Source organism: Notamacropus eugenii, chromosome 4 (assembly GCF_028372415.1).
Source record: "Notamacropus eugenii isolate mMacEug1 chromosome 4, mMacEug1.pri_v2, whole genome shotgun sequence".
Taxonomy (NCBI): domain Eukaryota; kingdom Metazoa; phylum Chordata; class Mammalia; order Diprotodontia; family Macropodidae; genus Notamacropus; species Notamacropus eugenii.
The window spans coordinates 461632594-461643779 of NC_092875.1; the positions used below are offsets into that span (position 1 = coordinate 461632594).

The window sequence follows — 11186 nt, forward strand, 5'->3', positions numbered from 1 at the left end:
TGTGTTGGTCCTTCGTTGCCAAAGAAGACCATGCTATAAGAGAAATAATGACATGACTTGTACTTGACTTTGTTTTGAGTGAGGGAGTAAGTTTATAAGGAAAACGTAGATGGACCAAAAAATATTGAATGCTAAACTATAATGCTACAGTGTCACTTTGGCCATAATCACACTTGAAAGACACACTAAAAATTGTAAATTCACAATTTAGTGGATAACTTCTTTCTTATGTCTACTCATTAAACAAGTCACAGACTAAATGGTCATTTGGAGTATTATTTATAGAATTCCCAGCTTTGCAATGAGCTGTAGATACTTTCCAAGTTCTACTAAAAAAAGACACTAAAAAAACTTCTTTGGCTCACAAGGGTAAAATATAAACATTCTGCCATGGATAATGGTAAGTGAAATTGCAATCAGTGTTCCTAGGAGTATGGAAAAGCTTTACCCCAAAGCACTCCCAAATAAAATAATTCCAAGTTTGAAACTTTTCTTTAATATTCCTCATAGACAAAGAAAATTCCATAACAAGTTTTAAAAAACACTATTCGAAGCTTTATTAAAAATGTTTAAAATAGTTTTTATCCATAAAAACTACAATTGTTATCAAGGGCTTACTAACCCACTTAGGTTTTTAGTATCTTTACAATCTAATTTTAGTATTTTGCACATTTTCACTAAACACATGAACTCATTAAAATATCAATACAATTTTTTTTACAGCAGCAGCAGCAGTCCTAAACATGTAAAAACATGTTACAGGTTAAAAAAAAAACAGCAACAGATTTCAAGCACAGTCAAGGTAATCTCAGATTAAAACTGGCATCAATTTTGGTACAAATAGATACTTCAATGGAATAGAATTCGGAACTGGTTATTAACAGTAAGTGAAGAAGAAAATACAAAGAGCCTACCAGGTTTTAGAAGAAAAACAATCTGCTGGTTTCTTTTTAGCTGGTAGAAAAATCCTAAATTGCCCTACATGAAGAATCAAACATCTTACATCTCTCTTTATGACAGAACTGCCTTCATTTGACCCAAATTTACCAGCAACCCACGCTCCCTGGAGATACTTTCACCTTCCTTATTGCGATGTGTTTAAATTAGAATCGCAGAATCTTCCAATTCAAAGGATTAAATTATATCTAAATGAATTTTATCTTATTTAACTTCATATAGTGTTGTTTTTCTTTTACTCTTTTATTTGGGGGTTAATATTCACAATTTTTGCATGGAATATCTGTGGGTCATGCCTGGAAAATGAGTATTTTTAGTTAGAACCTTGTATCAAAAGAGGAGGGAATGCATATGAACATTTGAATATCACCCCACACCAAAAACCCACTCCATCACTGATGAAAGTGGGCGGAGCTTTGTTGTAGTCACTTATTTGCCATTTTCATCAACAAATTTTGAAGGTAGCGTTCAATAAACCCAGGTAAATTTTGATGAATGAAAGGGCTGATCAAGCTGACTAATGATTAATATAATCTGAGTACCACACATATATATGTAGGTATATATGTATATACATTTATGAAATCTCTGAGTTGTTTCTCTTAGCTACTAAGATGCTTCTATAGATTTGATCAGAGGAGAGGGGAAAAAAAACTTGAGAAGGAAATACACAACGATGGCAAACTTAAGCAAAAGAATAACGTTCCTTTAGATGCCTCACAGAAGGATAGGTTCAGATATGCAGGAAGATGGAGCCTCCTTGGTCTCAGCCAGGAAACCTAATGAAACAAAAGAATTAGGGTACTTTATTTCAAACAGTAAACACTGAATTGTCCATAATCTCTACAGCGATAAACTTATTTTAATCATCAGTAACTAAGAATTGTTATTTTAGGAAAAGCAAGTCAATACATTTATTTTCCTACAGGCATGCAGGGGCAGTATTGTGCTGTACATGAACCGCATTAATATTCATGACTGTAGGCAGGTCTATCAGATACATCACCATAGCTATTATCCACAGAGATATGTGGCCTTAAAACAAAATTAACTACAAAAATTTCAGCACTTAGAAATGCAATTAATATGTGATTCAATACCTGTTTTCATAGAGAAAGCATTTTTCTGGCAGGATGTTTGATCTGATTGAATTTTCAGGGTCAAATACTAAGAATTATTCATACCCCAAAGATAACTTTAATCAGAAGTGAGACCAATTGAAAACGTTTTATTATTTTAAAATTAAACAACAATTCCCAGATACTTTCAGTGATCCGATTACTTTTGTAAAAGCATCAGGTTGTTCGACATCCTCAAGCATTTTACCCTATGCTATTTTCTGTCTGTACCTTGCTTTGTATCCCCAAAGATCCCAAAGCACGTTTAGAGATATTTACTTATGAAGTAACTAAATCCAGATGAGCACAGAACTCATATCACTGCAAAAAGAAATTGTTTCCTCATGCTTAAAAGAAATGAGGAAAGCTCACACTGAGTGCCTAAAACTGAAAAACTCAGAAAAGGTGCCTTGCCCAGCTATGAAAAATAGCAGATAACAATGCAAAATGGTGTATTTGCAAATAAGCCCAGATATATTTTCTCTGTACAGCTCTTATAACCTTTTGCAATTTAAGCTTTTTACATACACATCCACAATGGGCAGTTTAAGCATCCAGGTAAAATACTGCCTGCACGGTATTTTGAAAATGGCATCTTTCAGTTTCTTCCTAGCATCTTCTACCACATTGGAGGTGTGTCATTGGGAGCAGTACATGTGGAAGCTAGCACAGTGATTAGGAGCAAACATATGAAATAGAAACCAAAAAAAAAAATCACCCAAGGAAAATAAGTCCAAATAATTGCTGAGAACATTATTCTGACATGCTGCCAGGAAGGGATGTGATATAGCTGGTAACTAAACTTTGAAGAAAACACATTTCTTTTGACTTATTTCAGGGTCTGTCGGTTATGCAATATTTCAATCAGCAACGTAAATGTGTATGTAATGCATATATACACATATATACATGTAACGTAATGTTACATATATGCAGGTATATATGTATGTATATATGTATGTACGTATATATACATATTTACATATACACAATACATACGTATATCTATGTGTTCCCAGAGCCTAGCCCAGTGCCTAGCACATAGTAGGGATTTAATAAAAGCTGTTGGATTGACCTGTGGCTTAACCTCGGAAGTTGCTTCATCAACACTAATAAAATTTCAGGTACATTGTGTTTAGGGTGTTTTCCAAGGCTTGTTTTGCTGCTTAAAGGAGGGCCCCTGGAGTCATGGGTAATTTTCCTTTTTCATTCAATCTGAAAAACAAGGGGCTGCTTTGCTCATTGCTCTTGAAGAAACAAATGTCTGCAGATCAGATCTGACTACATGTGAGGCTGTTATCTGCATAGGTCAAAAAAGTGCTTTTCTGGTCCCCCAGATGAGTTGTCTCTTTTCTATAGCTCTCCAAGGCAAATATGCTCGTCTCCTTCTTGGTGTACTATAAAATAATCTCTTCAGATGTCTTTCTTCACCTTGACTTATTTTTGATAGAGTGGAAAAGAATCCTGCTGCACCCACCAAGTTGACAGATTTCTAATGCAAATGAACAGACTGCCTTCAGCCCGTTGATGTAGCCCGTCTGGGTTCCTGAATCTTCACAGGCAGCCGATGTCTGATACAACTTTGCACACAAATCCCTGCACCCTCCCTCTTTGATTTCCCACATATGCTACATGACAGCATGTAACAAATTAAAAGTTAATAATGGTGGGAAGTTAATAATGGTGGGGAGGGGAAGTGGTTAATAGCTTTAAAGGGTTAAAAGGGTTTGGACCAGTCGATTTAAACTCTTGGTCCTCTAGGCGACATACCTTCGCGAATGCCTAGGGTCACACCTTTGCAAAGCAGGCCTTGCATTTTCAAGCAATCTGAAACTGGACTAAACATGCCCGGAGTACAAGCTAAGGAATGAAAAGGGTTAATCATCCTCCCGGAAAGTCTTGGGGAAGCTCCAGGAGCATCAAGCCAGTGGAGAACTAAAAAAACTCGGTTGCAGCAACTTGAAGAGGGCTTGCGACCATTTTCATCGCCTAGGAAAATGACTCAGTTGAAGTTTGTACTGAAGGACTTACTCAAGGGGTCAGGGGGCTTTCCAGCAGAGAGGAGATTGGCAGTCCGGTCCTGGGCATTTCTTTTTATTTATCTAGTCTCCACAAATCACTCAGAGGATCTGTGACCTCAACGCCCTTTACTCTGAAGGATGCCCCAAAGCTGTGCAGATGGAGATGACTCGGCTGGTGTGGGCAAGCACAGTCGGTCCCTGGGCATCCCTGCCTCTGCCACTCCGCCGTTTCCAAGTCACCTTTGTTGCCCCCAGAGGAAGCAGCAGTGCAACCTCTAACCACACTTCCCGTGCCTATTAAAAACACAGCCACCCCCCACCAGACTTCCGGACCCAGTGGGCTGGAATGGGAGCTCCCAGGCTCTCCTCGGGCCCCAGCCTGCAGACATACAGCACCCCCTTCTTCCGCCTGCACCCCCCGGGGGCCGCCTCCGTGTGCCTGTCCGTCTGCGTGTCCACCTCGCACCCCAACACACACAGACACCCTGTCACAGATCCCATGGTCAATTTCGGGCAGCCTCAGCCTTCAGGGACACCAGCTCATCCCCCGCCCCCTGCATCCTTCCCCGACACGCGCAGGACATCGCGGTCAAGGAGCTCGGGGTGGGGTGTGTTTCTGCTTCGGGCGCTAAATGCTCGTGGAAGGTGCACGGACCACGCACGGGAGAAGTTTGATGTTGACAAACTTCGGGGGGCAGCGAGACTGTGTCAGCACAACTTCCGGGAGCAGCAGAGCTGCTTTGCAGAGACCGCGGCAGCGGCGGCGGGAGGCGGCCGGAGGACGGAACAGCAAATGCTATTCAGCCCGAGCAGTTTCAAGCCGCCCGAGCTGGGGAATTACTGTAGTCTAGCTACGGCTCTTACCACCGGCGCTGGATCTGTGCGCGCGTGAGGGGGGGGAGCTGCAGGCCGAGGGAGCCGAGTGGGGAGCTTGCAAGCGAGTTGGCTGCGGCCCTGCACCCGGCAGAGGCCAGGAGGGTGCGTGGGCACTGCCAGCCTCCTGTGCCCGGGCCTCTCTGGGCTGCAGCCTCGCAAGCGGGGAACTTTTCTCTCCCCGAAAACTCCCTCTTTGTTTCAAATAGGACTCTCCAAAATTTATTCTTGGGAAGACTGACAGCCAGGGTCAAGAAACAGCTGTTGAAGTTAATGTTTCTTCCTCCCACTTCGTCTGATGGCTGTGCCCTGCCAAGACAAAGTGAGAGAGCATGCTGCTGCCTTCTTCAAACGGGCATGCATTTAGCAAAAATAAAAATTAAAAAAAACCCCAACTACTTCTCTGCTTACCTTACAGGCTGATCAGAAATGCAGCAGCAAGTGCCTTTCAACTCGTGCTGATTACTTGCTGAAAAGATGCAGCAGCTACATTTTGAAAATTGGGGGTGGGAGGGGGAGGCAGGAGATGCTGACACTTTCTTTGAGGGTAAAGGAAAAATGTTTAAGACTCCCTCTTTGGGTTTCCTCCCTGTTCTCCCTCCCCCACCCTGGACCCATCTTTTCTCCAGGGAAATCAAGAACGATATAGGGAACCAGGGGCAAAAGGAGTCGAATTAGTTCGCAAGGTCTGAGACACAATTTCAAAATTCAAATCTTTTTGCACAACTAGGGGCTACCTAGAGCTAGGCAAATTGTTTTTGTTTTGAGACCTTGGCCAATCATAGACCAATCCTTGCAGCTCTTGGTTTCTCTTGAGCAGGCCTAGTCTCTGTATCCCTTCCCTATTTTAGCTCTCTCTCCCTTACTCCAAAGCAGTCACTAGACTTTTGGAAGGGCTGCTCTGTCCTTTGTGCTGCTTTCTGATGGAGGAAGGCTGGTCGCCTATGCAGCTATTTGGGCTATATGAGATTGTCCATGCCACCCTGCTGTCCCTTGCCATGCAGGACATCCGTACAATTTAGCTCCTTCCCCTGCTGTATTCGAAGTTTGCTCTGCTTATTTTAAACTTGAACCCTCCCCCCTTCCCCTTTCCTTCATTATAAGGAACAAAAGGGCTTTTCATCTTTATGTCATTATAACCACCACCACCAGGTTAGCAAGGTCACCACATCGCAATGCAGTGCCATCACAAAGTGATATTGCATCAGTCCCAAAAATATTTTGGGAAGCTCCCAAGGTCCAAGTCCAGCAAACCTTTCTTGCAATCATCAGAGAGGCCTTGCCAAAATTAGGGCCACTCAGCATCCGGACAGGTGGCATTGACAACCCTAACTTCATCCCTTCTCTATTCTCAGCTCACTTACCCACTTGTTTCCCCTCCCCCTTCCCCAAGCCCTCTGAAGTCCGGTCAATTTGGCTTCCTCTGCTGCTTTCTACTCCCCCCTGGAATGTTCTCTGGCCCTTTGTAGGGCTCCCACAGGACTCTGCCATTTCGGCTGTCTTTTGCAGCCCTCTTCAAGTTCTTCCAGTCCAGCTATTTCCTGAGTATAGTTCTTCTACTTCCCATGGTCCTTTGCTGCACCTATAATTAATGCATGCTTTTATTAGCAGAATTACATTTTGAGTTGCAACAACCACTCAAATACTGCACATGCACAGCCTGTAGCATGGACCTTCTCCTCTGCAGACCGCAAGGCACCCAAACTTGTCTTTGGTGAACTTTTGTCCATTCACACAAAACCAAGTTCTTCAGCCCTGGCACATCAGCCCCAGCAAGACCCCCTTAGCAAATTCCTGCTAATGCAATCCAGCAGCCGATTGCCTGAAATTCCTTCCCCCCTTTTATTGTTCTCCATCCTCAGAAAGACTAACTGCAGCTAGCAGTTGGGGAGAGTCAGACCTTGCTGAAAATCCTCTAGTTGTAATTCCCAATATTGGCTCCTGCCGTTTTATTGCGGTCTACCTTTTTTCTAACTAGAGATTGACAGACATTAACCTCCAGTGTGTAGGCCAGAAACAGCACCCTTAAAGGCAGCTTTGTATTGAAATGGAACCTTAGGGCAAAGCCAACCCAGCTCTGTTGAACTGAACAATATGTGGCCACATGAAGGGTCCCAGTTCAGAAGCAGTGCTAGGATTTCTGCTCCCTGGATACCTGGGAGCCACACAGAGGCAATGTCCTCTACCTCCACTTCATTTATTTATTTGACCTGTGGTGGCTGCTTTTAGAACTGCCTAGAATATTCAAGCCGAAGGGCCAGATGCCTTTGAAAGAGTGGTTCCAGAAACCAGTCCTTAAACTCTGATGCTCTGAGCGATGGCATCCTCTAATGGTGTGAGATCCAGTGATATTCTTTGTCCCCAGTGGGATTGTTGGCGTTCCCCATTGGAATGCTTTTTGGAGAACTAACCCCATCTTCTCATAAGCACTTAAAAAATATCTGAATCAGTTAAATGGCTTTAAAAGCAATGGTGAAGAGGTGCAAAATTCTTAATTTGCCATATAGGATTATAGGTAGGATTTAAGTCCATTGGAATCTCAAAGGGCTTAGAACTAGAGATTTGGCTGGGAAGTTCCCACAGGACACTGAAGAAGAACAATTCCAGCACCTTATTTTTTTTCCATTAAAGCTTTGATCAGATAGTCAACCAATAAATGGTTATTTGTTGTGTTCCTGGCATGTGCTGGCCCTGAGCTAAGTGTGGGGGAGGGAGATACAAAAGAAGCAGAGGGACTATGTTCCCCCCTCACAGAGTTTATAATCTAGTTGGGAAGACAAGATTAACACACATGAAACAATCAGTGAAAAAACTCATAATATATTTTTATTTTCAGTAAGTATGTACATCCGTACTTATTTCCAGTAAATATATGTTTACTGGAAATAAAATTTTATATATCTATGTATGTATAAAATCATATACAGATAGGGTGATGTATTACGTTGTACAAACAATTGAAGAATAAGATAATATATTTATAATACAGGGCCAGTTGTACAACATAGACAAATGCAGTAGGAACTAGCAAAAAGAGATTTCAGTATGGGCTCATGGGAGGTTTGCTAGAGGAGATGAGTCTTCAGCTGAGCCCTTCAAGGACTGGCCATTAGGCATAGAAGGTAAGCACTTTGGAGTGCCTTTTTTCAATCATACATTGCTATACTCAGTTGATGTATTGATTAATTTTGCTGAGGTGCTTTTTCTCCCCCTCTTTTTTATTTTTTTATTTTTGTCACCAAGGATAGCTCTCTAGGGAGGAAAAGACTTATTTGGAATAAGGCGATATGAAAACCAAAGGGAAAAAAAAACCCATGACATAAATAAAATTTTAAAAAAGAATCGACTGAATGCTATCCCCTATATAAAACCTTTCCTCTCCACCACCCCACACTGCTAGTACCTGCTTTCCCCTTATATTGCATTTACTTTACATGATTACATGTTCTTCTGCCACCACCCCCACCACAGAATGCAAGCACTAGGAGGACAGGGATTGTTTCATTTTTGTCTGGATCCCCAGTGCCTGGCACAAAGTAAATGCTTAAGAAATGCTTGCTGATTACATGATTGATTCATGGATAATGAGGAAAGAGACTGAAAGGTAGGAAAGTGCATGGGTCAAGGCAGGGGAGTAGGATTTATCGTTGAGAATATAGGGAGCAGTGGAGAGATGCACTTGAACTGGAAGAGTATTGGGAAATAAGGAATCAGGGATGGGAAGGGAAGGAAAAAGCATTTGTTAAGCACCTACTGTGTGCCAGGCACTGTGTAGAGGGCTTTACAAATATCATCTCATTTGATTTTCAGAATAACCCTGTGAGATTGGTATCACTATGATCCCTGTTTTACAGTTCAGGGAACTGAAACAGAAGGAGGTTTAAGTGACTTGCCCAGGGTCACATAGCTGGTAAGTGTCTGAGGGTGGGTTTGAACTTGGTGCCTCCTGACTGTAGGTCCTGAACTCTATCCACTGTACCACCTTTAAGCTAGTCTATGCTACAGAATCTTTAACTGATTATGATCAAAGTTCACTGCCTTCTTGGATATTCTAAAGAAGTCAGGGTTTTTTTTCAAATTGCAATATATGCATTATGAGTGCTTGCTATAGCTCTTCCTGTAAGTGTGCATATATGGTGTGTAAATGTGTGTGCAAGTGTATGCATGCATACAATTAAAACGCCCTCTGACCTGGAGTTGCTGGTGGTAAGAAACTGGGAGAAATGAAGATGTTTTATACAATATTGTATGAAGTCTGTTCCTATATGTCTTGTTCAGGCTGGCACATGAATACTTAGGGAAACTGGAGCAAAGGGACATATTTAGACGACATTTGAGATGATAGACAGATATTGACATGGGGAAACACTGCTTTTCTTTTCTGTTAAATCCAGAAAGATGCTCCTTGTTTCATCTCCAGTCTCTCCTGTCGTTACACCATCCGAACTCCAGTTCTGGTTTTGGGCAGAGCCGAGATGATCCTTTGTACCCAATTGAACCAAATTGTGTGGTAGTTTTCTAATGTGGGAAAATGCCTACTGGGGAGGCTGAGACCACCAAATTCGTTTCGTTCTGACCTAAGGTGCACTGGAATTCAGCTCTCTAAAGGTGAAAGACCAGCTTAGCACATTAGTTTTTTCAGTACTCATTAAAATGTTATGTACATTTTACAGTACATTCTCGAACTACAAATTGGGATTTTATCTTGACAAAAAAAAAGAAAAGAAAAAAGAACACACTTTTTTGTGACTACTGGGAGGGGAAAGTTTTAACTTCCACCATTGGCAGTCTAGTGATTTATGGGGCATGATTGCAGCATTACAGAAAGAAGCCTTCCCATTTTTAGTTAAAAGTGGTTTGAAAAAAACAAAAGGGAAAACCCACATTTATTTTTCTCCTTAAAGTGAACTTAGTGTTTTGAGAAAGGCATAATAAAATCAACAGTCCTGGGGAGAAAAAAGACCTTCTATTTACATATCTGGTTTCTGGTGGAGCAGCTCCCCCTCCCATCATCTAACCTCCCCCTATTAAAACATAAGCCCCCTGAGGGCAGGAACCTTTTTTGTTCTTGTCTTTCTATCCCGTAGATTGGTGTTTTGTACTTTGTGGATGCTTAATAAAAGTTGTTGATTTGCATTGAAAGATGGACCAGATTCCTCAGATCCCCTAAGAACCAAGTTTTCCCTTCTTGATTAACTTGGCATTATCATTCACCATAACTTTACTAAAACTATTTTAGTAAATTCTGACATTAATGCAAATCACTTGTCACCTAGCTAAACTGTCCCTAGTCTTCTCCTTATCACCTACATCAACTTAACATTTAAAAGATGTATTATCAACATTATAAGATCTCTTACAGGGCTGGACACATGAATTGAGTTAGTTATTGACCTGTAATAGAAATACCCTAAAAAAGGAAAAACATTTCAGGTTCTATATCCAGGTTCAGGCTCCAATGTCCTTCCCAAGACAATTTTGTGCCAGCTACTACCACCAGAGGGGGTGGGGCAGAAAGACTTGAAGCAGAAACATGACTCACTGAATGGGCTATGCTCCAGCTCCCAAGCTTGGTTCCCCCAACCTTTGGTGAAAAGGATTCTGGGAAGAAAAATCCTGAAAAAGAAGGGGAATCAAGCAACTGAGTGGATTTTGTTGCTGTTCCGTTGTTATTTTCACTTGTTTCAGACTTTTCATGACCCCATCTGGGGGTTTTCTTGGCAAAGATGCTGGGGTGGTTTGCCACTTTCTTCTCCAGCTCATTTTACAGATAAGGAAACTGAGGCAAAAAGAATTAAGTGGCTTGCCTAGCGTCACACAGCTAGTAAGTATCTGAGGCCTTATTTGATCTCAAGAAGCTGTGTCTTCCTGACTCTAGGTCCAGAGTTCTATCCACTGAGTCATCTAGCTGCCCCAAGAGAGAGGAGGTGGTAATAAAGGACAGTACAAGAGATGCTATGCTTGTCTAGAGGAGAGACAGGGCAGATCATAAGACTTTGCTGGGAATTCCTGTGAAATGTTGATCCCAGAATAAATGGAGAGAAGGGGACCGAATCTTCTTCCTTTTCTTTTCCATCTCTCTCCCATTTCTCATGCCAATTAATTCCTTGTCCAATCTATTTTCCTTAAGTACTCAATTTAGTTTATAAAGTTTCTAAAAATGATTTCTTAATTGTCAAATTAAATAGCTTTTTCTCAGCCCTCATCCTTCTCACCC

At 41.7% G+C, this 11186-nt stretch overlaps 1 long non-coding RNA gene across 1 annotated transcript; it reads right to left on the reverse strand.

Annotated features, from left to right (window-relative positions):
- Window positions 1-532: 532 nt before the first annotated feature.
- LOC140501999 (uncharacterized) lies at window positions 533-3838 on the reverse strand. Its single transcript, XR_011966476.1, has 2 exons — window positions 3151-3838; window positions 533-1736 (listed from the first exon to the last, which is right to left on the reverse strand). It is a non-coding gene; the product is annotated as an uncharacterized lncRNA (long non-coding RNA).
- Window positions 3839-11186: the final 7348 nt, after the last annotated feature.